Source organism: Marmota marmota, unplaced genomic scaffold (assembly GCF_001458135.2).
Source record: "Marmota marmota marmota unplaced genomic scaffold, marMar, whole genome shotgun sequence".
In the NCBI taxonomy this organism is placed as follows: Eukaryota; Metazoa; Chordata; class Mammalia; order Rodentia; family Sciuridae; genus Marmota; species Marmota marmota.
Genome location: NW_026000020.1, coordinates 10,381,968 through 10,405,126, shown reverse-complemented (window position 1 = coordinate 10,405,126; position 23,159 = coordinate 10,381,968).

Here is a 23,159-nt window from a genome sequence, read left to right as displayed (position 1 = left end):
GAAAAAAGAAGACTCAATTGTACTTTTGATAATTTTTGCATTGTGTTTGCTTACAAATTTGAGATGGACTGCTATCTTATTTTACTTTTATTTTTTGTTATTTATTTATTTATTTATTTTTTGGTTCCATGGATTGATCTCAAGGGCAATCAACCACTGAGCCACATCCCCAGCCCTCTTTTGTGTTTTATTTAGAGACAGGGTCTCCCTGAGTTGTTTACTGCCTTCCTGTTGATGAAGGTGGCTTTGATCTTGTGATTCTCCTATGTCAGCCTTGCAAGCCACTGGGATGAACTGCTATGTTCATATTAGGCTTTTCAACCCCAAAACAAGCAGACAAAGATGTATTTGTTTTTGACAGTCTCCTTTAATATCATTCTGTAACATTCAGTACTGGAGCCTGTGCAAAATGAATTTCTTATCTTTATTGTGCAAAGAAGGTGGTTAAGGATCTAATGAAAGTGTGCCCAGGAGGAACCCAGAGTGAGCTCTACAGTCAGTGCTCCTGGTCATCACGCTGCTCTTCACATCTTACAACCCATAATCTCCTTGATGCCTCAGAAGGAAAGTAAAATGTGTTTCTTCTACTTCCCAGGTAACAGAATATAATAAACAGCTGATTTTAGTGTGAAGTCAGATTAGCAATGATAAATGCCAGTGGTCTGTTGTGAAATCATGAAACACCTGTCAGGTTTGTCAAATGTTCAAATTCAAGCACAAGAGTCTGTGCAAAAATATCACAATTTCCTTCACCAAACATGAAAAGAACATTAGAGAGACAAGTGTCCATCACCTGTGGTGAATGGGAATGCACAATGGCAGAAGTTGCACAGGGACACTTTGTCCTGGAGATAGTGGAAGAGATTCATGAGGAAGCCAACTAGTGGGAGGGGTCTTGTTAGCAAAGCTGAGTTCTGGAGATGGGCTGGTCTGGGATTCCAAACATTTCCATGAAAGTAATTGACACCAATGGGGCCTTACCCTTGATACACATGGAAGCCAAACTGGGACGCCCATGTTTGCAAAACGAGCGAGATTTCCTGTGAGGCCAGCTGTCATGGAGGTTAGGAGGCCTCAGCTCACCTCTGCCTCCCCAGCACTGGAAGCAGAGTGAATCCAGGAAGGGGAGGAGGCTGCTTGGGGACTGGGAGGTGAAGGGAATCTGAAGCCCTTCATGCAGGGAGAAGGTCGTGGTGCTTCTTAACAGGAACATGCTCCTTTGGGGATAGGTATCAGGTTCTGCATGGGAGATACTGAGCTTGAGACTTTGAAAGTTCATTGGCCAGGGAGAGAAACAAAAGAAAAGAAAAAGAAAATTCATTGCTAGGACAGTTGGAATTTTCTTGGCATTTTATTGTTGAAATAACCTATTGCAAATTGTCTATGAAGGGGTTCTGGAGGTTTTTCCTAAATAACTCCCTAAGTCATTGACTATTTAAGAAATTTATGTCCAGGTGTGTTGACCTACAGTTGTATTCACACTCTTTATTATTCAGAGTCAAACATCAGGATGCAGGATTTTGACAGGAAAAAGACAAATCACTGACAAGTCACTCAAATGTTAGCTCCTTAGGATGGATGGAGGAATGTGCTCATTAGAAAGCCTGACCTTACACCAATTCCCACCTCCTTGGAACCCTGGGCTCTCTAGAGGTGGAGAAGCAGGAATAACTGAGAGGCTTTGTGTGGACACAAGCAAAAAGAAAGTGTTAAAGATTCCCGCATCTTACCCTGGCTTTGTTATGAAATAAATGTGAGCAGAACCTGGAGCTCTTTCTGGAGCCTTGTTTGACAGTGTATGCATTGACAGATTTAGCAAGATGTTGTTGATGTCGAAATCAGTAGGAAATAAATATCTAAACATCAATTGCACTTAGGGATTCACCTTTAACTCCACCTGTGTTTGGGATATTATGACTTTTCTGGAGACACCATCCTCACCTGGTGAAGTAGGGAAATAATACCAAGTGTTCCCATCATCTTTAGTCTCTCATATTTTTTTCAGGTAAGCAAAAGAGGGCATAGGAGACTATGAACTTTTCAGACTTGAATGAAGTTTTATTTTCTATCTTATACAAAATATGCAGGTCTGGGGAAAGAGAAAAGTGCTAAATATCTGACTGGGTGCCTCTGGGGGCAGCCTCTGTGCCCCAGGGGAAAGAGGGTGGCAGCGGGGCTGGTGAGGTTTTCGTTGGTGACTGAACCACTGTGGTAATCTGTATGTTCTTGCACACAGTAATAAACTACAGTCTCCCTAGGCTCCATGCTGCTGATGGAGAGGGTGTAGTCTGTCCCTGAATCACTGTCACTGGGCTGGGATGCCACTGGCCCTGCTGGATGCACCCTAGATGAGACATCTAGGAGCTTGTCCAGGCCACTTTTGGTACCAGGAGAAGGAGCTGTCAACAGCCTGACTGGCCCTGCAGATGAGGGTGGCTCTTTCCCCTGGAGACAAAGCCACAGAGGCTGGAGTCTGTGTCAGCACAATTTCTCCTGTGGTACCTGAGATGGAAAGAGAACAGAAAGGTCACCTGTGCAGTATGTGTCATACCCCAGTCTCCACAGTAGAGCCAGGACATTGCAGTACCCTGAGCTTGAATCACTGGGCTTGCTAAAGAGAGGTGCCAAGACACAGGACCCAACAAAAATGACAGAGGTTTCACACACATGCAGAACCATCCCATGATCCCTCACCTGGGAGCCAGAGTAACAGGAGGCAGAGGAGCTGACTGGGGGATGCCATGGCTCCCTCTTGGTCCCACCTAACACTGAGCTCCCCAGAGCCTTAAGCAGTCACTCATGGCTCTGGAAAGCAGTGTGAGTGGGGCATGCAAAGCAGCTGGGCAAGGATAGAGGGTCTCCTAGGGGCAGAGAGTTTGCCTCCTCCTGTCTCCACTTGAACACCCAGGTGGTCCTAGCAGGAGAGTCCTGGGATCAGCCTGAGGGCAGATCTCCCTCCTGGGCTACAGAATTTCACCTCTTTCATCATGCCTCACCTGGCTGATAAACTGCCCAGCTGACTTCGGAACAGTCCTTCAGGGAATGACATTGATGCTGTGGTCTCACTTCTCTCTTCATTTCCCATGACTGGTCATCTCCATGGGGGTAGGGTTACCTGTCCTGGCCAGGAGGAGGTGACCAGGTCACACCTCTTCCTTGCTCCTTACTAATCTTTCTTGCAGGCCCAGGAGAAACTCACCCTGTGTGAGATGTAGTATGAGCAGCTCTCTTTTGCCCCAGACTGTGATACAAGAAACCACCAGTGACCAGGTGACAAGGGCCTGGCTCTGGCTCCTCAGGCTCCAGGCACTAGGTCCCTGAGATGGACCCCAGTGCTGCCCAGCAGGTAGGAAGATCTTTCTTCAGTGACCCTCTAAAACCTTCTCCTCTCCATCTTGTGTGATATGCATGTTTGACCAGATCCCAGCTTCTCCCCTGGGCAATGTGGAGGACCTCATCTCCTGGTTCTGATCTACAGAGGATCCAGCTGGGTTTCCTTGGGCTCCTCAGCATAATTCACATGGGGTGGTGAGAGCCTGGTCAAGAACCTTTCCTGGTCAGGCTGAGCAGCTCCTCAGGCTACATTTCCCTGTTCTGAGCCTCATGTCCTATATTCTGCTTTTCCCACAGGAGTCCAATGCGTTTGCTTCCCCAGCCTTTTTTAACTCATGGGGAATTAGCTATTAATGCTCCATCAGTTCCCAATGGAATCTTCATCCATTCAGATGTTAGATCTTCTTCCTCCAGAAGATCAAGTCCCCCAGCATTCTAGATGTTACCAGCACAGGCACTGAAGCTGGCCCTGGGTTGAGTGGAGCTCCATCACCATGGAACTTGTGGCAGGAGAAGTTACTTCAGCTGCCCTTCCTCAGGGTTCACATCCATGATACTGTGACAAAATAGAATCTCCCACATCCTCCTGTCCAACAAGTTTTAACAGGACAGAGAATCAGGAGAGCATCACCCAAGGTGAGCCATGGTACTTTACCACTCTATCATGGTGTTAGCCTCAGCACATCCTGATGAGCATTGTGAGGAACTCAGCAGAGACCCAGGGAGCAGATTTCCTTCAGACTTCTCCTCAGGGGTTATCATGTAGCCAGCTAGTCAGGAAATCCCTTAGCTTGGCAATTTATATGGAGAATATATTTATATCCTTCCAGTGTGACAAAATAATTTAAAGAATCAGGACTAGGAATCTTAATGACACAACTAGGTAAAGGAATAAAGTCAAGTAGAGAAGAAATTAACACCAGAAAACACAGCACATGCATATCCAACACACCCACCAATGCTCATGGATATGTAAGTGTTAGCGATGCGTCAACCATGTGAATATAAGTCTCCTAGGTTAATATATAGCATGAGTGTGCATCAGGCCTAGGGCACATCAGCATGTGCAGTACTGGAAATTGTTGCTCATATAAATTATACAGTGTTGATATGTGTGTTGACATACGTGTGAGACCAGCCGTGTCCACGTGTCCATGCTGTTCCCCAATTTGAAGGCTCACTGGCTGGGACACTGCTGCCATTGCCTGGAGCCTCTGGCTTTTCCAGAACAGAGTCCTGCAGGACTCTCCCAATTAATCTCAGCATTTCTCCCTTGGATAAGGGGAGGCTCACTGAGGGAAGGCCTGGGAGCAGCAGAGGCTAGTGCAGGCTCTTGTTGTCATGGAGTTCTCAGGTCCTCCTGCCTCACCAGTCACCTAGTTTCCCTGACATGCTGCTTGGGCAAACTCATAGGGAAAGGAGTAGCTGCCACCCAAGATCACTCTCTACCCCACTTGTGCACAGTGCTATGCAGCAGGGCAGGGCAGCATCAGGATGGAATGAGGAGTCAGAACTTGACCTTTCTCTGCATCTCAAGGGAGCTCCTGCACTGAGGCTGCTCCTCCTTCCCCTGGAATCAGCACCATTCAGCTATAAGAGCTTCACCACAGCTGCACAGTGTCCACCCCATGGCCTAATGCTGTCAGGCTGGGCCTCAGTCAGGCCATCTGGGTGAGACGGGGCTCTGTCACTGACAGTTTGTGTCACATCAAGACGGTCTTCAGCCTCCCTTGGTTCACAGGGCACATCTGTGCAGCTGTTACACCTGCAGCATATTCGTAGTAGTTCTGAATTCAACCTAAACAGGATCAGGCCTTCCAAGAGCATCTAACAGAACATGAGGGGCTCTTGATTCTGTGTTGTGGTCTCCATGGTGACAATGCTCCTCACCATCATAAAAAGACTAACTTAGCAGGGACCTACTGTTGCTGTTTCGGGGTTTCTAGATAAGGATCCCTGGATTGTTACTGTCTGCTCTGCTTGCTATCTAGTGACACCCTGGAGCATCAAGATGCAGGATTTGTTGTCTGGGGTTCCACAGTCTTGAGCGTGGATCTTTTCTCCCCAATTTATGAAGCTATTCCTCTTCTTTCTTCATAGGTAAGATTCTACAGGCAACGCAGGTAATCCCTCTGCTCAAGTAATAGTCATTGCTTAAGGACAAAAGATTAACAGTTCTTAAGGAATTTAAAACACATGCTGGTCTCAGGGAGGTGGACACCTGGACCATGTGACCCACATGAGATGCCAAACCTGTAGTTTTGGCAAAGGAAGAAGGGGCCTGAAGACCCCTATAGGGTGCACAGGTTCCATAGAAGGGGGTATCCTGGGGCTCCTGGTCTAGAGCTGCCAAGCAAACTTCATGCTCCCCACCCTGAGTATTTCTAGAGCCTCTGTGAGACCCTCAGCAGCTTCCAGGGTCACTCAGGCCCAGAGGCAGCACTCAGCATTTGGGAAGGGTCACCCATAACCCCATGAGAAGCAGCACAGGTGGTCCTAGTGGTTCTGCAGCTCCACTCACCAGCACTCCCTGTGCCTCTCCCCTCAGCCTTTGCAGGTGCTGAGCAAGGAAGAAACCTTCCCTGGCCCCTGAGCTACCTGCTCAGAGCACACCTCTCTAGGAGTCCTGGGGCTCCAGGTTCACCTGTGACTAGTGTGTTCCCAGCCCAGGTGAGAGCTGCTTAGATTTTCCTTTTTTTAATAAAAACAGGTTTATTGGATTATTTTTATATCAACAACAGACTCACTTGGAGGTGGGCCAGGAGGATGGTGACCCTGGGGCTCTGCAGGGGAGGGTTGTCATGAGCTTGGTCCCTGGCTGAGGTCTGGAATCTGCTGTGGCTGGGGAGGGTCAGCACATCACAGCTGTGACTCATCCCAGCCACTAACACAGGGACTGAGGGCAAGTGAGGAGCAGCTGGAGCTCAGCCAGTATGAGGGTGGGACCTGCACTGTTCCAGGCCCAAGACTGGAGACACATCACTGTCCACTTGTCTATTTCCACAGAATGCACAAAGCGACCTTGGTGTGACTTGCAGACTTGGGCAGAGGTTGATGAATTATAACAAATGCAACAGTGTTGGGGGGAGGTGATGGAGGGGCTCTGGGTGCAGGGGAGACACAGGAGAACCCTGTACTTCACCCCAATTTTCCTGGATACTTAAACTACACTCAAAAATAAAGTCTAAAATATTTCCATGTGGAATACATGGAGAGGCCTATCTTTGCTGCGAAATCCCTGATACTGCCTAATTCAGTCTCTTCAGGTCTTGAATTATTTTCTTTATCATAGCAGGGAGCTCATTGCCTACTGGGGCTGAGCTGAAGGGTCAGGGTGCAGAGGAGCCACCTGGATCCTCTGACAAACCCCCCTTATAATGCTCAGGGCCTGGTGCTTCTGAGCAGTGCCCTCAGCAGGTGGAGGCAGCAGGAGGAGCAGCTGGGACAGTCCAGCCTCACACTTCTTTCCCTTGGAGGTTTTTATCATGGCCTATATCACTGTGGGAGGGTAACTGTCATACTGTAGACAGAAATAATCAGCAACATCTTCAGGCTCCAGGCTGCTGATGGTGAGAGTGTAATCTGTCCCAGATCCACTGCCACTGAACCTCAATGGGACCCCAGATTCCAAAGTGTTTGCATATCTGATGAGGAGCTTAGGAGCTTGCCCTGGTTTCTGCTGATACCAGTTTAAATAACTGCTAATGTCCTGACTGGCAGTGCAGGTGATTTTGACTCTGTCTCCATGAGACACAGGCAAGGAGGATGGAGACTGGGTCATCATGATGTCACATCTGACACCTGACATTGGAGACATTAAAAAAAAAATCTTTGTAAGTAGTGATGTTCCAAGAGGACTTTCCTGAGTAGCCAGGCAGCACTGACCACACTGTGATTAGTAAATCTTCAGTGCTGTCCCCCCTTACCTGGAAGGCAGAGCAGCAGGAGCCCCAGGAGCTGAGCAGGGGCCCTCATGGCCATGCTGTGTCCTGACAGGGACTGACTCCTGCACAGGATGTGAGTAACCTCTTAAAAAGTCCTCAGGGCAGTGGGGTGTGATGTGGGCACATTCAAATCAGCAGGGCTGGACAGGCTGGGCACAGCTGCAGGGAGGCTCCTCCTGGTCAATCAACACAGGCTCAGTGTGTCCAGGTGTCCCAGGTCAGACCAGGGCAGCTCAGATTTGCTTGGGGGAACATAGTTCCCTGGGGCCACATGACACAGTCAGCCCCCTAAGCTGTGAGGGTTAGCAAAGACTCACCAGAGCTTCATCTCAGCTAGAGTCCAATTTGCTTAAAAATGAATGAAAGGAATATTTTATGGCACATACATAATATTTAGGAGATAAATTATGTAGATCTACCTGTTTTTACTCTGCATCTCTAGTATGAGTATATGTCTGCATATAGATATGCCATGAATTTTGCTTTAATGTGTGATTTTATTTAATTTTTTTCTTTGTTACTTTTTCAGTTCTGGTGATCTACACAGTCTCTTACTTGCTAGGCTAGCAATGAGCTACAAACAAATCAGTTTCATTTTATTTATGTGTAGTGATTCTATAATTTTCCTGGGGTGGCTTTGAACCTGCAATCCTCCTCTCTCAGTCTCAAGGTGTTCAGGACTATAGGTGTGTGCCACCGTGCCCATGGGACTCTAAGTTCAGACACCCTGAGCCTGGGCAGGTAAAGCTGGCATCTCTTGCCTAAACCCATGGCTGCCTCTCCACTCTTAGGATTGAGCATGAACATCATGAAGTTCAGGACCAGCACATTGTTGTCCTGCTGCCTAGAATAGTGACCTTCCCATTGCTCATGTCACTGGGTGTCCCACTGGGCTATGGTTACAGATAGGAGCAGGTGTCATACAGATGGGCAGTTGTTCTTGATGCCAAGGGGACAGAATTTCTGTGCCCAGAGCTGAGCAAGGGCAGCTCCTCCTGCTGACTTCCCCCACACAAGGCAGGACAGCTGGCTCAGTGACTGTATGGCCACAGGACAAACCCATCCACAGCGGCTGCTGGCCACCCCTCTGACTGGGCAGACAGAGGTGCCTTGGCAGGTCACAGCTGACATGATGCAGGGATTCTGCTCACAGTGGACCATGGCAGACACACGTACAGCTCTGAACACCTGATGCTCTCCTTTCTGGTCTCTAAAGACCACCAAGCACCACCTTTGACTCTCCCATGAGATTCTAAGGGGTGAAGTCAGAGGCAGGCCAAGGGCCAGGATGTGCAGGAGAACAGGGTTGTGACTCCTATGAGGACAGCCATGTAGGGAGTGAGGAGTGACAGTTGTGAACACAGAGCAGAAGGGAAGAGGACAGAGAAGACCCAGGCAGGAGGGCAGAGGAGAGACACTGGAGGAGCCCAGGATCCAGGGAGAAGCGATGGGAGGGGAGGGAGGGTGTGACTTCAGAGCTGGCCCCAACCTGCTCCCCTGAGGGTCCTCAGACTGTCAGCAGCCCTGTGCACAAGCAGCATCTGAGTGGAGGTTTGCCCCCTAGTGGGGACAGGAAGAAGTTCAAGTTCCTTGAAAAAGTGTGGCTGCTGGGGCCCAGAATGGCCTGTGTCCCTGCCCCACAGCCCTTCCAGGCAGGCAGAGTGTGCAGAGGGCAACAGGAGGCAGTAGAGGCTCAGCAGCCAGGTCTGGTCCTGATGGTGCCAGGCTGGATGCTGCTAATATTCTTGGTGAGTTAGTAAGGGACAGTGATCTGTCTCCTGGGACACAGACCCTGAGTGAGACCCTGTGTGTTCTCACTTTACCAGAACTGAGTCCTCTCTCCATGTTTTTGATGTACAGTGAGAGGGACATCACTGGGCAAAGGCAGGAGGAAGCCCTGGGGGATCAGGAGGCATATCCCCCAGGGCACTTCCTCCTGCCTTTGCCCAGTGATGTCCCTCTCACTGTCCATGGAGAAGCTGCTTGTTGGTTATATAGTGAGAAAGGGATCATCAGGTGCTCACTCTCTCTTTTTCCAAGGACCACTAAGGTCAGAAGAGCCATCACAGGACCAGCCTGCCCAAAGCACAGGGTGCAGGGTGGTTGGGAGGGATTTTACTATCATTCTGGCAATCAGCAGGGCAGCACCGTACTTGTTTTGTGGAGGACAATATAGCCACTTGCTGGAAGTCCTCTTGGGTCTGAGCCCTCAGCAAGGAGTGACAAAATGTCTCTCTGAGCCTCCTGGCTATGCCTTGGACTGACTTTGCACACAAGTGTCCATGCTTTGGCTCAGGCCTGCCTGGCCTCCTCCAAGGCTCTTCACTCTTCCCCCTGAGCCCAGCCTGGTGTCCAGCATCCCCTGGGCTCTGCAGCTGCTCCTGCTGCACCTGGAGGCTGCCCTCCCTGGGGGCTGGTGCTGTGGCTGGTTCACCTGCAGGGCCTGGTGAGCATCCAGCTCAGGAGAGTGGGCAGCAGCTCCAGGACACACACAGGGGCATGTGCAAGTGACATCCATACAAACACGGGTGTGTGTGTATTCACAGGTATGCGTAGGTGTAGAAGTGCAATCTGAAGGCTTGTGCCACCAACACCTTCCCACAATTTCTTTTTCCCCTGTCTTCTATGGAGTATTATTTTGTTAAAAATGGAAATTGTCACCTTGAAATAACAAGTGTAAAATAGGTTATTTCCTTAATCATAACTACCACTATATTGTCTTGAGTGTAAACATTTTTTTTCCCTTGAAGGACGTGTGTGATATCCAGATGAAATAGTGACAATCTTGGTGAGGGTGAGACACAAGCAATTATATAAAGTGAGGCTGTGTGTATAGGTCTAATGCAGTGTGAATGGTGTCCCTAAAGGGAGGAGAAATAAGGTCTCAGAGACACCAGGGAAAGCCATGAGACACAGGAGGACAGTCAACTGAGAGCCAAGAGGGAGCAGAATGACCTGTTGGTGCCTTGATGTTGGCCTGAGATCCCACAGTCATGGGAAAGTCCATTTATGATGTGAAGCTGCCCAGTGTGGTCCCTCTTCATGGCAGCAGAGTAACCACAATGCTGGATGCAGGAGTAGATTTCAGTCCTGAGGGACACTGCGTCCTCTGTGAGGGTATTCTAAAGGGCCACTGGCACAGCACCTTCAAGAGTGACAGAACCACGAGATCCAAGGAAGCAGAGGTAGCCATTCCAGGCTGAAGGAGGCTGAGGAGACCGGGCTCCACAGCAGCTGGGAGTCTCCATTGGACCATTTGCTAAAGAAGACACTAGGGGGCAAATGGGCACATGTGAAATGCCATGAAGACGGGATGGGACAGGGCAGTAATATCCATGTCCTGGTCACAGGTGCACTGCAGTTATGTGGGGCGTACTCTCCATAGGGAGACCTGCTGAGGCGTGGGGTGTGGCTTCAGGTCTTCACCTCACCCTCAAATGACCCAAGGAAGGAAGGACTGACTTCTCCATCCTGAGGGCAGCTGGTAACCAGAATCCATGTGAAGCACTGATTTCCACCTTCTCTTGTTTAACTGGTAGTCAGAGTCCTCAGCTCCTTAAGAGCTGGGCTCTAGACCAGGCCCATCCCCTCTCAGGAGCCAGGACTATGAATGTGAGCAATCATAAGTCTGAGCCACAGACCCCAAAGGCTGGACTACTTAACTGAGAAGAACCTGCAGGGTGGGCACCTTCTCCCACATGGATGAGGGGCCATGGATCCTGGTCCACCTGCTGCCCATCAGTGGTCAATATGAGACCACACTGTGGGGACATGCAGCACAATCTTTTCCTCTACTGGAGAGACCAGTCTGCCCAAAGCACATTCTGTGTGAGTCTTCCTGTGGGGTTATGTGGGGAGCCACTCTTAATTACCCATGCCTTCCAGTCCTGAAGCAAGGGGCTCTGACCAATCAATTCATTTTGTGGCGACTTGGAAATTGTCCCAGTCTGGGAAGTAGAAAGTGTCTTCAGGTGTAGGCATGTCACCCATGGGTTGAGCTACCCTCACCTGATCCTTTGTAATCCTACTCCTTTGCCCTGTTTGGGATAGAATGTTCCATGAAAATGCCCTTTGTGTGTCCCCTTACTCTGCCCTAGGGAGTGGCCTTCCTAGGTGTCAGTCAACCTGCTGACAGCAGACATCATGAAGCTAGATTCCACCCCTGAAACCTGACCCCTTGCCTCATTTGAATGGCTTCTCCTGAATAAAAGGGATCAGCAGGTGCTCATTCTCTCTTTTACCAAGGACCACTAAGGTCAGAAGAGCCATCACAGGACCCAAAGTAAAAGGTATTTCTCTGTTTCTGTATAATTATTTTGTGCCAGTCCAGTTCACCTGGAGTACTCTTGAGTGTTTTAGTCATGAGGAACATGACAGGGTTACCTTCCTGTGATTGCACTGTGTGGGAATAGGACATGACAGAGGGGAGGGGACTTCAGCCACCACTCAAGTATAAAGTCCCCGAGTCCTCCCTGGTCATTATTGCTCTGTGCCCATGAAGTCCACAGAAATAAAGGCTGGGGTAGGTATGTGCACAACAGTTCTGCAGGTGAACTTGGACTGACCCAGGCCCTCCTGTAACCCACTTGTGGTTCTCATGAACGCATAGTGTGCTGGGTGAAGCATCCTCAGACCCAGGGGAGCTGGCAGAAGAGCTCAGGTCCCTTTCTGTCCTCAAGGAGAAGAAGCTGGACTTTCATACTTTGGCACATAGGGTCTCGTTGCCCAGGAGATAAAAGCCTAGATGGGCAGCTCTGTGAATCCCTTGGCTGTGGTGCAGGGGCAGAGACTAGGTTGGTCCATTTCCTCCTGGAAGCACTTGCAGAGACTCCATGAGGAGTGGTCTCCTGGGACTTGTTCCTCTAGTGATCTGAACTCCATAGTCTACCTGTTCTGAGAACAAGAACTTTTTCTATGAAAGCAATTAACACCAACAAAGGGCTCACTGCCTGGTGCACACAGAAGTCTATATGGTGACATCAGTTTTTAGAAAAAGAATGTTAAAGCTGTGATGTGAACTGGCAAGGAAGTCAGGAGCAGGAAGCTCAGATTGGCTTCCCCACTAGGGGGCAGCAGCGGAGTTTGCAGACAGAGTGGAGAAGCTGCTTGTTGGTTATATAGTGAGAAATGTATTGGGGGACTTTCACAAGGGTGTAGAAGGTCATTGTCATCTTCACAAGTCACATTCTTTGTCTGGGAAAGGTTTCAGGGTCTAAATAAAGGATCATGAGTTTGTGATGTAACAAAAGCTGCCTCCTATGCCCAGGCCTATTCTGGAAAAGCCTGTTTCAAACCATCCTTGAGAGGATTCTGAATGGTATTTCTGAAAAAATGCCTGAAGCACATAGTTAGTGAATTTATGTTCAGGTATGTTCTCATTTTAGCTGATTTCAAAATTTCCACTTTCAGGTCCTAGCAAACAGAAAATTTCTGGTTTGTTGGAGGAAAAAGAGACACAAAACACATTGTTAGTATATTGGATCCTGTGAATGGGCACAAGACACTGACTCCAGGAGAGCCTGAGTGTCCACAAGTCCCCTCCTCCATGGATCCCTGAGCCCTGCTGTGGGTGCAGGAAAAGCCACAGCTGCATGAATTCTGCAGACTCAAAGCCAGAAGGAGCTGAGACCCTCATATTCCAGATCACAATACAGAGAAGTGTCCCAAGGCCTTATCCTGGAATGCATAGGAACTGCCCTGTTAACAGGACCTCAGAAGAACTTCTGTGGCCATCATTAACAGGCTCTGTCCTGGACATAGTAGGCTGTCACTGGGTCAGGAAGAGAGGAGTTTCCAGGGACCCTGGCACACAGTTGTGCTTGTGTAGTCACTGTTAACACTGAGCATAGCCCTGGGTGTTTTTGGCTCTCCCTGAGTCTCCATTTCCTCCTGCTCACCTGCAGATAACAGGAAGCACTTCCTCTACAGTCTCTGCCATGTCCCTGGGGAAGCAAAAGAGGGCCTAAGGGAACAATCATCTCCCATACATGAATGAAGCTGGATTTCTGTCTCCTACACTTTTGTTTCCATGTTGCAGAAGAAACAGAGAAAACTGCAGAAGTCTGATTTTGTGTCTCCAGAGAGAGCATTTGTGCACCAGGCACAAAGATATTGAAGGCAGATGGCAGCTGTTATTTCCCTCAGGAATCATCTGGGATGCTGTGGATGCTGCTGTGGCTGTCCTGAGGGTAATGAACTGCACCATCCAAGGTTCAGGCTGTTGATGGTCAGGGGAAAGTCTTTCCATGACTCACTGCCCCTGAGCCAGGCTGGGACACCATTGGACATGAAGGATGAAGCACAGATGAGACCTCAAGGTGTCAGCCAGTGTTTTGCTAGTGCCAAGCTCACTAGTTGCCCACACTCCAGTTTGCTGTTCCCCTGGAGACAGATGGGAGACTCACCAAATCTGTGTCAGCAGTGTATCATTTGAAACCTGAATTATAACTAAAACTGAATCATTGCTTGTTCACTTTAGGTCTAACCATGGTCTCCACAGTAGAACCAGATCAATGCAGTACATTGGATTTTGGTTACTTGGCTTGCTGAGGGGGATTCTCATGGAATCCCCATCATCCAGCTGTGACAGCTTCACCACAGCTGCACAGTGTCCACCCAGTGGCCTAGCCATCCTGGTGGGCCCTGAGTCAGGCCATCAGGGCTGTCCCACAGATCAAGGGACATGGATGTCCCACAGATCAAGGGACATGGATGTCCCACAGAACAAGGACATGGAGGTTTCCTACAGCTGCCCTCACTTCACATTCCACATCACTGAAGCTCTGACACTAGCAGCACCCTCCTTGCAGTTGTGACTTCTAGTTAATCAAGATGATCCCTTGAACACTGACACACAACACCTCTGTTCTTGTTATGATGACATTGACTCATGGTGAAAATGCTCCTCAGAACAGTCAGAAGAGCAGCTTCACCAAGGCCCACAGGATTCAGCTTTCAATTTTCCTCCACAGCCTCATTGGACTCTGGGTGGTCTCTTCACTACCTGCTCTCAGCTCTTGAATCCTATATATTTGTCTTGATCTGCAATGAAACATCTACTGGACTGTCAATCACAGCCACCAGAGCTGACCTCTGTGCTCTTCTCACCACCCATGCTCAGACCATCACCTCAGGAAACCCTCACAAGCTATGTCCCAGCCTTCCTGCTCAGGGCACCCTTGTTTTGTCTTTCAACCTTCTCTCTAATATTTGTCAAATGACTCACAAAAAGGAAAAACCCACCACTTCCATTTGGGTCTGCTGCACTAGAATTCCTTCAGCTTTCTCTTCTAGTGCTTCTGGAAATGCACAAAAAGCATATTTCCTAAAGCAGTGTTTTAGAAAATAGGGTGTTTTTAAAATCAATTTGGGGCTAATAAATTTATTTAGAATTTTTTTTTAATTTTAAGGCATTATAATTGTACATAATCTTGGTCCATGATGTTCCTGTTTGTATGTGCTCATGATCAAACATTGTAATGATGGAAAGTAGGACACAAGTTGAAGATCCTTTTTCTAAATGTGGGAACCTGGAAGTGTTTCTTCAGATTTTGGAAACCTTTCATCATTTAACAACTGAGCATTCCCAATCAAAATTCCTAAATCCACTGGCATCCATCCAAAATGAATCAGATTTCTGAGCTTTTAGGATGTGGGATGTTAGGACTAGAGAGGCTCAGCTTGTCCTAGAATAAGGTGCAGTACAACAGAGTCACCCATAGCACCCAGGATGTGACTGTGGATGGTGGGAGCATTGCTAGGTGGACTCTGTGTGTGAGGCACGTGCTGTGTGCTGTGGTCCTCTCTCTCTCTCTCTCTCTCTCTCTCTCTCTCTCTCCATTTTTTTATTAAAAAAGATAAATGACAGTAGAATGCATTACAATTCTTATTACATGTATACAGCACAATTTTTCATATCTCTGGTTGTATATAAAGTTTGTTCCACTCTATTTCCTAGTATTTCTAAGACAAGGTGACAGGTTGGCTGTGGCTTGTCTTTCACCTACTGGTCGATCTTAGGCACAACATGGTTAGGATTTTAGACTGGGTCCCACGAGGCTTCACTGCTAATCTTCACTATTGCTCAGGGAGCTGACCCTATTGCATCCATCCCTGGGATAGATTCTGTAAGGAACACAGATTTCCAGCTCATATCAATAATCTTTCTTGTAGATGAGGACAAATGACTAACAGACAATTAGGGATTCAAAAGTGATAATTGAGAAAAGGGTTAAGGGCTAGACTCTGTGGTGCAGGTGAGAGGCCAAGGCTGTTGCTTCAAAGAAGCTCCTGAGGATGCAGGTATGGAGGCAGAGTAGGGGAGCCCAGGACTCCTGGCCTCCCTGTCAGTGCAGCCTCATACCTGCCCTCTCAAGACAATGCCTGGGACAACTCAAGACCACACCACATGTGCCTACTAAGAAGGCCCGGAGTCCACACAGGCTTGTGACCAGCCACTGGGAGGTTTATGCTCTTAGCTACAACATCAAAGATGGTCAAACAAACCATTCAGACCAACATGAGCCACCAGTCACCAGTGTGTAATGACCACTTGAGATGTTGTGAGTGCATCTGAAAGACTCAATTTAAACTTTAATTTAGTTTTAAATTTGTAGTCACACATGGCCAGTGTTCACTACAGAGGCCACCGTAGTTATAAAAGTAACAGTCAGTAGTGTCACCAAGACCCCCAGTATGCTGGTTTATAAGCATGTGCTCTGTCCAGTGCCACCATTACAGTGAGGGGCAGTGGCATCCCAGCCCCCAGGCTGCTATTTTGAGGTGACATGGCTGTCAGACCCACTGCCACTAACACACTGAAACAGCCCCAGAGACCTTCAGATGCAGAGACCATGACCATGGCTTTCTCTGGGAGCTCCACCTCTCCCTCCCAGCAACAGGCAGAAGGCAGATGCCCACATGCACCAGGGCTGCCTGACAACACTTTCCCCAGAAAAGTCCACATACCCGGACTCTTAAAGCATCATTCCTGAGTGAAATCTTGGGTATGTTCATTTCCTTATCCACCTGCATCCTCCAGGCCCCGTAATGAAATCTAGGGGATTAAAGAAAAGAGGTCATGAAGTGATAGTGACAATCATCCCAGGATCAGTGTTCACTGAACATGATTTCCAAGGACCCTTGGCCCCTCTCTGCCTTTACTGATGTGTGTTGGCCCCCTCTAGTGGCCACATGCAGAGGAACACCCTGAGGAGTTTCCTGTCCACATTCATTGCTAGAGCAACAGGTGCTTTCTTACACATTGTGAAGCATGTTTTGCTGTTGTGCTTATTTCTTTCCATATGTAATTAGTCCTAAGTGGATTTCAGGAACTCTTCTAAACCATGGTTCTATCATAAAATGAAACATAGTTTCCAGCTACATGTTAACAGTGTAGGAATTGGGATTCATCCACCATGTCTAGAACCCGAAGCCACACAATAATCTGCTGCTCAACACTCTGCAGGTAGAAATGGAGGGACAGAGATTCATTGTGCTTGGAGTTTGGTGCTGTGCAGTTTCTCTGTGGTTCAAGGACAGCTTTGTTGACCAATCCTAGTCACCATCAGTGCTTTATAATAAATAAAATGTTACAAAATATCCTATTTTTAATTAGAAGGGACGGAGAATTGGAGAATGCAAGGGAGTTGGAGATATGGAAATTAATTAGTTAACATAGGCCAAAACAAAACACTCTACTCCATACTCTTGAGTGTTATGTGGAATCATTTAATAATAATAATAATAATAATAATAATAATAACCAACACTGAGGACATTCAATCTTAATGACTGTGAAGATTCTGTCTGTCAACTCCACTTAACCTGTAGCAGCAAATGTGTCCCTAGGAATGTCCACTTATTCTGAAGATAGTTCCTATTTGTGTAATTTGACTATTTTATCCACCATGTTTATAGTCTCACTGTGAACAATCTATACCTGAACTTTCATTCCAAAAGTGTCCTTGGCTTTCAGGGAGAGTGAACCTGTTTCCAGGTGGGATGGAGCCTGGCCACTGGCCACATCTAGAGCATGTTGCAGCATGTTGGTGCTTTTTCCAAGAGTCTCTGAAGAGACAGATGGAACACTTCATATGAGAGAAACTAGAGTCTCCAGAGGTTTGGGTAAACAGATAGTGACTATTTTCCCTCCCTTGGGCATCCACAGTGTCCTTGGGACACATCAGGAGGACAGAGGGATAGATGCATAGAGAAGTGTCCTCAAGGCCTCAGTTCAGATCTCAGCTTCCATTAAAATGCTTCGAAAAACCAGGGCGAGCCTGCAGGGATGGTGGAGGGAAGGGGAGCCTCCCTATCTCTCTAATTCAGGTGTGTCCTATATTTTATGAGTGTTCAACCTGATGATGACAGGAAAATTCAAATGCTTTCTTCCAAACTGCTCTGAATTCAGTGTCTGAGGTCTAGGAAGGGTGCATTTGTGCTCCCCACAGTACAATAATATGCCTCCACAGTCCTTGACCTGGTCCCCACATGGGGTGGATGAGGGCCCATCAGTGGTCGTTCTGCTTGGTGGCTGGATGCTCAGAAGCATCAGGAGCCCTATGAGCCCTGGCTGATGACACCTGCCGGAACCTCACTGGAAAGGCTGGGAAGGTGGCTGATGGGTCTTTGTGTTGGGCCATGTGGGTGACTGAGAGCCCCCTGATGAGCAGAGACAAGCTGATTTGTATCCACTTGGAATGTCATTATTTCCAATCATGGCCATTTTGAAATATCCAGTCACAAAAGTTCCAAAAATAATTTTGTCACCAGACTTTTAGTCCTGTTTACTCTTGGGTGTGACATTCTGTCAAAAGAAGTATTCAGTGTCACTGAAGTGCCCCCTGCTGGTTGCAAAGGCACAGTGAGGGGTGGCCCCTGGATTTCCCAGTGCTATCTCCAATCTCCCAGGGAATCCCTGACTCAGGCCCTGGAGGGACATAGTTCAGTATAAGCATTTGACAAAGATCAAGGCAGACACACCCCAAACCCAGAAATAACTCAGAAACAGACAAAGTGCCTGGAGGAGCCCAGATGCCCTGCCTCACCTCAGGCCCAGGGCAGTGGAGTGGTCAACCATGGACTGAACACTGAGACCATGTGCATGAAGTAAATGTCCTTCCTCTGGATCTATTCTTCTCAGGTCTTTTGGTCACAGTGTGAAAAGTTCACTACCACCCTGGGACACCAGCTGTCGATCCCATTCATCAGTGTCATTCCTGAAGGGCATCTGCCATTAACACTGCATAGGCCTTTATTCCTGGCTGGTTGTTCAGGAGGGACCAAGGAGAGTGAATCCTGTGTAGCCCCAGCACCTGTGCTAAGACCTGTGCCCATAGTGAGGACAGAGGAGCCCTGGGAGAGGTGAGCACTGAGGGCATCTCCACCCTCATCCTCCCAGAGAGTCAAGGGTCTCATGGGTAGAAGTTCACACCATCTATGGCAGATGACCTTGATGTCTGTGAAGGACCACAGCACCTCCATGTCTAGAACCTGTGCCTTGTCTTGCCAAATGTCCAGGGCTTTGAAAGACTCAGCAGAAATAAATTATAAATGTATAAAGTGAGGAGTGTGATGGTTAGAAAATTATATGACTCTTAGCAGCTACCAGGGGCTCTCAGGCCCAGGGACAGCACTCAGCAGTTGGATGGGGTCATCCAGGGAACCTGGGGATTGGCACAGAAGGTCTCAGAGGTGCTGCATCTCCAGGTGCCACCAGACACTGGCCTTTCCCATCAGCTTCTGCAGCTGCTGAGCAAGAGAGGCACCTACTCCTGGCCCTCTGATGACCCTGTTCAGACTCACCTTCCCTGTAGGAGTCCTAGGACTCCAGGGTCACCTGTGACTAGAGTGTTCTCTGCCCAGGTGAGAGCGGCTTATATTTTTATTTCCTAATCAAAAACAGGTTTATTGGATTATTTTTATATCAAAAACAGACTCACTTGGAGATGGGCCAGGAGGGTGGTGACCCCGAGGCTCTGCAGGGGACGTTGTGTCAGGAGCTTGGTCCCTGGCTGAGATCTGGAGTCGGCTGTGGCCAGGGAGGTTCAGGACATCACAGATGTGACTCATCCCAGCCACTGACACAGGAATGAGGACATGGAAACTGGAGGGGGAAAGGAAGATGTCCAAGGTAACCTACACAGCAACCCTTTGCAGAGGTCAAGTTGAAGAAGAAAACAGATTTTTTTTTTGCATCCCCTAGAAACATCAGAAAGTCATTTGTGAAGGGGGAAGAAGAGGATGATAGATAAGGAATATCATGCATATTTATGCCTTTTTAGCATTTTTATTGTTAGCTCTTCTTGCTGGGGGCTGTGGTCAATTAACTAGTGATTTTTATTTGAATTATTTTGAAAAGGTTACAAATTACTGTAGGCCTGGTTGATTTTGTACACTGTAGAAGTTAAAAATGTATATATGTATATATATATATATATATATATATATATATATATATATATATNATGAACAGTATTCTTCTGAGATCTTGGGGCTCCTGCTGTTCCCAGGGGCAGCTTGTGGTCTTTGCTTTTGCTGTCCTTTATTGGTCATGGGTATCCCACCTCTCATCTCAGATGCACCTTCCTAAGCCCCTATGCCTTCTTGGATCCACAGAGGGGAAGAGCCACACCCTCAACACCCCACTCACCACAGCAGACCCACACATAGTTCATCAGGGTTAAAATGATTCTGCCCACTTTCATTCCTGAATCCACTGTTTCCTTCATGGCTTGGTCCACACAACCACAAGGACATCAAAGTCTATATCACACACTGGCTCAAGTGCAATTGACCTCATGTGAGGGCTGTAACTTGTTGCAGTAAACTCTTTCATGAACTAGAAAACCCTCAACTATCAGAGAATGTTGGGTTTTATATTGAAAAAAAATGGTGAATTCCATTAAACTTCAGGTACAATTACTTTCACAGTTGAAAAAACATCTATTGAGAAATGGAAAAGATGGCTACAAGAGCAACAAGGATTGTTTGAATTGATACAAAGATAGCTTCTGTGTAAAATATTGATAAAGTTTTAATGTACCCCTAATAGAGGAGGGAGAGACACAGGAGGATGGTGCTTCATGCAAGGGTCAATCTTGGGAAGGCAGTTGGGACTGAGGACCAGCCTCAGGACCAGGTGACTAATTACAACTCTCTTTCCTTGAGTTTTGACCTGAAGGGAGTGAGGAAGTGCTCTACATGGACCTAGAGTACGTGGAATAGAACTTGAAAATATCATGCTTCCAATCCAGTGCACAGAGCTCACACACATGCACACCTGGTGTCCTAGAGAAGCTTCCCCTCACTCAGCTTATGTTTACATTTGAATTCAATACTCTTGGCATAATTCCAGACTATAAGTGTGATGTTCTCCTGTATGAAATTGTTTTGTGAAGATAACTGGTGAGTGTGTCTATCAGAAGCCACAGTGTAGAAATATCACTTTATTAATTTTTTGCAATGTTTGGAATAAAATCTGTGCAATGCTGAAAAATAAATGGCTACAAAGTTATGTAAACTAATAACTTGTTAAAATTATTAACAAATGTCATCAACCAAGATCCAAATTTGTATTTTCAATGTTGGGGTTTTATGCCAAATATCATTTTGAAAAAGTGAAAGAGTAGATAGAAATCACTTTATTCTAAGATGCAGATGACACCTCTGGGAATCAGCAGATTCACAGCAAAGTTATAATCCATGTACAGAGACCAGGTGTCCATACCAAGTTTCTCTCTTACCCTACACCTCATCATGAGCTCACTATGGGAACCATGAGGATTGTCCTCATTGGTTAATGCCAAGGTCAGGGGGCCCTGGATAGGCTTTGACTTGAATGCATTAGCATCATAAGATGACACAGGTAAGGTGATTACCCCCACAGTGTAGCCAGAATGACGGTGGCTCTGATTTATTTTGTCAAGCTAGCCAGCATTTAAGAAGAGTGTATGGTCACATACTCTGTGTGGAGAGATGTGTGTTCTTGTCAAAGATGTGTGCATGCATTCCTGGAAAGCAGGTTGGTTCAGGGCATGGAGGGAGAAGACAGAAATCAGAGTCCAATGATTGTAAGAAGATATACACTTGTCAAAACAGATGAGAGCAGTCCTCAAATGAAGATAGAGTATAATTGGGAACAATCAGAAGAAACGAAAATAGGGAGAATAATTTAATTCCTGTCCCTGCAAACCCAGTGCTCAGCAGAGGCTGCAGCTTTGCTGTGGCAGGCTAGTGATGGAAAGAGGGAAAGGAAAGGGCACAGTGAGGAATTCTTAGATTTCTGCTCCATGACGTACTTCCCTAAGATCATGCGCCATTTGTGGTATTTGGTTCCAGACCATGAGTCACTGTTTTAAGAAAAAAAGTTTCTGTAGAATCAAAAGTTATATTGATATCAATGCAGGTGCACTTCTGTAGACTGTGCTTTGGTTTCAACTTCAGGTGTCCCCCTACACCTACTGTGTTAATGCAGGAATATTCAGAGGTGAAATGACAAGACTAGGAGAGCTGAGGTTATTCAGTTCTTCCTGGTCTGAGTGGACTAACTGGGTGGTGACTGAGGGAAGGAAGGTGTGGCTGGAGCAGGTGGTCACTAGGGGTGAGCCCTGGAAGGTGCATCCTCACTGAGTCCCCTTCCCCTCTCTCCTGGCCACCAAGGGTGAAGCAGCTCTCCTCCCCCACACCCTTCTGACCTGATGTTCTGCCCACCTGGGCCCAAAGCAATGGGGTCAGATGACCATGGACTGACTTTCTGAACCAATGTACTTAAATAAACTTTTTCTGCTCTAAGTTAGATGACTTGGAATTTTGTCCCACTGATATGAAACTGACCACGAGTGAATAAGAGGATTTGCCTTGATTTCAGGCATTTGTGGGACTAAGTGCTTCCAAGGAGAATGAGCTTCCTGGGCCAACAGGACAAGAAACCTTTCTTTGGGGTGAGCTTTGGCCCTCTGTAGACCAGAAGTCAAAGCACTGGCACTAAATAGGAGCTTGTTAGAAATTAAGGATTTTAGGCCTATGAGGGGACCCAATACCAGTAATGTCCAGGTAAAAAAGAAAACATCCTTCATTGTATGAAAAAAAAATGGATAGACTCATGGGAATGAGAAAGTTCAGTCAGTTCACATTAACACTGAGTTGAAATGAATCTAAGGATTATCTGAATGGGATTTTAAAGCAGCCACCATAAAAGTGCATCAACGAGCATCTGCAAATGTGTTTGAAAGAAATGAAAAACAATCAAAAAAGCATCAACAAGAGTATTGAAACTGTATAAAGGCAAAGAATGAAAGTTTCAGAACTGAAAAATGCATCCACCACAATGAAAGCAGAGGTGAGCTTAGCAGGTGAATGGAACAGACATAGGAAGGAGGCAGCAGGAGGGACAGCAAAGGTCACACCCAGCTAGAGAACCTGGGAGAACCTGAGAAGGCAAATGCACAGGGACTCAGAATGAACCAGGAGGTTCCTCTCAGCTCCCCTCACAGCCACACTGCCAGCTTCTGAAGACAAAGACAGAATCCTTAGCTTTATGGGAGAAGCAACTAGAATCACCAGAGAATTTCTACCCCCAAAACAGGGAGGACAAGGGAAAGGACACACTTTCAAGTGCTGAAGGACAATTCTGTTGACCTAGAACTCTAGATCCAGGGAAATGTACTTCAGAAATCAAGTAAAATCAAGAGCCCTCAGGTGTAGAAAAGCAAAGAGAATAATACATAGCTAACCCCAAAGTAGGGGCAAAGTGCTCTATAAATAAATAATGTGTTATAGGAACATGGACCTTGGAACATAGGGATGGAGAAGGACCCGAAAGGAGGGACAGATGACAAGCATTTGACAGCTGGGTCTGACCACTGCACATTGTGGACATCT